Genomic DNA, 4,334 nt, shown 5'->3' on the forward strand with positions numbered 1-4,334 from the left:
GGTATTTTGTATTTAATGAGCGTTCCTTAAAGAGGGAAATTTCAGGATTTGGGAAAGTTTTAAAAAAAAAAGAAATTTTGAAATGTCCTTTGGGCGAAATCCCACAGGCGTTTTGCAGCCCTTTGTTTTAAAAAAAAGTTTGACTGATTTATACATTAAGCTGACATTGTTGTATTTGGGAAATTTAGTAAATTTAAAAAATAAAAATTTTTGGGAAAAAATTTTGTGACCAAAAACTTTCCTTTAGCGCATTTTGCCCTGATTGTTTTTAAAAAAAAATCTGTTTTAAACATCCTTTGAAAATGTTTGGGTATGACAAACATGGAAGTCTATTAGATTAATTTATGTAAAATATTGCAATCTCCGAAAATTTTTGTTCCCGGGAAAAGTTTCCCCCCTCCCCGTATGCTGTCGTCAAGGGGGGATTATCACAAGCGAGCGGCTTATTTTCATGCCTAACAAAAAAAAATGTTGTTTTCCCCCAGATAAATAAATGCTATGTATGTGTCCTGTAAGGTTCCCCACTTTGGTTACCATTCCCTTACTAAGATTAGTACACATATTTATTTAATGTTTGTAATCTTACTTCCATATAGCTTAAATTATTATGTTAATTTATTAATTTATTATCAACTGCTCTGGTAAATAATTCCAAAGTATTTATTATGATGAATAATTTTCTATTACATACATCATATGCTGTTAAAAATCATGTAAAAACAAGAATGAACATACTGTGCTTGGATTTTCATGAAAACATGTAGATTTTGATAATTATACTTTCAATTTTGAGGTCTGAATATTATTTCATTGTTTGATTTAGTTTGTAGATTTGAAAATCCATTTCTTTAAAATCATACTCTTACATGTCAAGAAAGCTTTAGGTGTTTGCCTAGACTAGCCACTAGACTGATATGTTTCTACATTTTTCCTATTTTGATGAACTTAATTAATTTCATGGAGACGAACGCCAGTCTATTTTAAATATTTTCACAGAGGAATGATGTTGAAATTATCAGGGTATTGGACATAGGATATAGACTGGCTCAGTTCAATACATTTAATCATAAAAATGTAAAAAAGGTATATCATCGTCTAGGGCTAGTCTAGTGTTTGCCTCATAGCACTTGTGTCCAGTCTCTTTAAGAAGTTGTCAATGGTATTTATCTGAAGATCTTTATTTAATGGATATAGAGATTTGTTTTATCACCAAAGACTTCCAGGTTTTAGACCTGATTGTATTGTTAGTTGTTTGATGATTATCAAACGTGATGAATCCTTTGTTAAACCAAATACGTAGAAGGTATATACACCCGATTTTCAAAAATAAATATATAGATACTTTGTGTTAAATAGGTAACATTGACTTTGTGAACAAATTAAGAAATCCCTGCGTAAACTTTGTGTTTTATACTAAGTAACTTTGTAAAATTAAAGAAACATTATTGTTTGAAATCTAAGTTTTAAGATATCACAAAAAACACTTTAGAAAGCAGACAGGAGACTTGTGTGTGTTTTAATAAAAGGAACATAACTCCCACATTTTTAACAGAAAAAACTTCGTTCATAAATAATATATCACTAATGTTTTCTTCAATCACATTTTTATAACCCTGCCCCCTTAAAAACGAATTTGTAAGGGTATATACTGATTTCATGTTGTCTGTCTTCCTGTCTGTCTGTCTGTCCGTCGACACATTATTGTGCGCACTAATTCTCCTCATCACGTAACTTAATGAAACCTCAAACAAGTGACAAGTATCTAGTCTTAGTTGTGTCTGGTGCATATAAGGTTTTTTTTCAGAAAAAAAGTCTGCAGAAATATAGGACTCCGTGTTTTGTTACTCTATTACTTACATGCAGTCCACATTATTATCCAGTCTTGTGTGCGTCAAATTACAAGTACTGTATCAGTGCGTGCTTGTGTATATTCACCTTCAATGATAGCTTTAGTTTTAGAAGTGTACATGTAATGCTTATATCTGTATCAGAGATAATAGTACAGATAAGCTATTGCATATAGATATATGGTCAAGATGCTGCACTGATTACCAATGGTTAATCAAATTTTTTATATAGTACCTGCATTATGTAGACAATATCACTAGCATAAGAAGAAAATCATTTCAGCGTGTTATTTAGAGTTTAAAAGATATGAATGTTAATAATTTGATATATAATGATTAAGTGACCTTATGAAATTGATCACATACAAGCTCTTGAAACTCTATTGTGGAGTTATTCCTCAATATACAGAAATAAGATCTAAAATTCTGATAACTTGCACACACATCTTTTTCTGTAGGTATTTTTTACATTATAAGATACAATTGTATATTATCATTAAATTTTGCTAAAGATATGTTTATATTTATTACCAAGCTGGTGTTTAGAGCTTTGAATTTAGTAATAAGTTTGTTTGTTTTGGGTTTAACGCCGTTTTACAACAGTATTTCAGTCATGTAACGGCGGGCAGTTAACCTAACCAGTGTTCCTGGATTCTGTACCAGTACAAAGCTGTTCTCCGCAAGTAACTACCAACTTTCCCACATGAATCAGAGGTGGAGGACTAATGATTTCAGACACAATGTCGTTTATCAAATAGTCACGGAGAACATGCGCCCCGCCCGAGGATCGAACTCGCGACCCCGCGATCCGTAGACCAATGCTCTTACCTACTGAGCTAAGATTTAGTAAATAAATAAGAACATAATTATTGAGATGCATTAATTCCTCCATAGGTAGATAAAATTTACTAATGGTCGTACAATTCTCTTTATCAGCAATATCAGTACCACATGTTTGTATTTATAAACAGAACTACTGGCCCCTTAACACTCAAAAGAATCTTCTCACAGATAACATCAGCATCAAAATGTATGATGAGTGGTTGAGGTTATCTACAGGTTACATAATAACAGTTCAGTCAATCATTCTGTAGTAACCGCCTACTGTGCTCTTACCGATGTTATTATCTAGGAAATGGCATAGGATTCGCCAAGTAAATGTCTAAATCTAGTACGTGTACAGTTTGCAAACTATGTGACGGAATTAACCAGTGATTTAACTCAATAAATGATGTTTCATGTGATACTACGTTTTTGGATTGACATGGAGAAGCCAATAAAAAAGGTATTCAGTTATTATCTTCTAAAATATGGATTTATAAAGAATATTACATATGCTTGTTTGAATGTAAATAGTTTGCATATAAAACTCATAATAGTTCTTACAGATTGTGTTACAACTAATAGTTTGCATATTTATTTATAGAAATAAAGAACAGTAGCAATTAAAAGAAATGAAAATATTACCGCGCATATAGTGCAGTTACATGTTATGAGCGTGGCCTATTCCTCACATAACACAATAAAATATTTATTATTGTCAGCAAATTATCAGTATGTTTGATTTCTTTTATTGAAAATGAATAATGTTATTTAGGTCCAAGAACCATATTTTCTTAGTATTTTTCCATCACATAAGCGTTGTTTGTAGCAAATTCATTACATTTTATGTAATACAATTATTAAATACGTTTCATATAGTTGTATAACTTTAAACTTTCAGGTTGATATTAAACCTTCATATATTGCTACCTGACAGGATGGGAAAAGATCTGGTAGACTGGCAAAAGAAGAATGTGAATATCTAATACACTGACAATGTGGAATCATGAAATATTTTCTCTAAAAGAAATAACGTTATGCTTAATTGTTTTACCATTTGCCAATTAAAGGACAGAAACATGTAGATACTTAATAATAATATTACAACTGTATATTGTTGAGTAATATCAAAGCTCATATGAAATTAATATATATTAAAATATGTTTTGTTTCATCATGTGTCACACCGTTTATTTTGCATGCTCTTCCCAATACCGTGGCTTATAAAAATTTCGCCAATGACAACTTCCAAATTTTCCTATACTGAATGAGCTTATCCGAATTCGGATAGTAACAACATTACAAAGATTTTTCTCTATCCAAATTCAGATAGTAAACATTGTCTCATTGTAATACATTTAATTTTAGTCAACGCTGATTCTTTTTATTGCTAATTGTTAGGGCTTATCTAAATTCGGATAGCAACGCCAACATTTAGTTTTGCTTCATTCGATTTCAGATAGGATATTGTTAAAGCTTATCTGAATTTGGATAGTAACGACAAAACTCAAGTTCTTCTTCAGTACGATTTTAGATAGTTAAATGTTTTGGGCTTATCTGAATTCGGATAGCCACTCAAACATTGCCATTTGATGTTTATGTACAAAAATAATATTATCTTAACTACCAAAATTCGTAGTGTGCATTTGTTTCGGATAGTAAAAC

The 4,334-nt window shown here is 31.1% G+C and overlaps 1 long non-coding RNA gene across 1 annotated transcript; it reads left to right on the plus strand.

Annotated features, from left to right (window-relative positions):
* Positions 1 to 2,753: 2,753 nt before the first annotated feature.
* Positions 2,754 to 3,843, plus strand: LOC128553931 (uncharacterized). The gene is made up of 2 exons (XR_008369475.1): positions 2,754 to 3,132; positions 3,571 to 3,843. It is a non-coding gene; the product is annotated as an uncharacterized LOC128553931 (long non-coding RNA).
* The last annotated feature ends 491 nt before the right edge of the window (positions 3,844 to 4,334 follow it).

The sequence above is a fragment of the Mercenaria mercenaria genome, unplaced genomic scaffold, assembly GCF_021730395.1.
Source record: "Mercenaria mercenaria strain notata unplaced genomic scaffold, MADL_Memer_1 contig_4509, whole genome shotgun sequence".
NCBI lineage: Eukaryota > Metazoa > Mollusca > Bivalvia > Venerida > Veneridae > Mercenaria > Mercenaria mercenaria.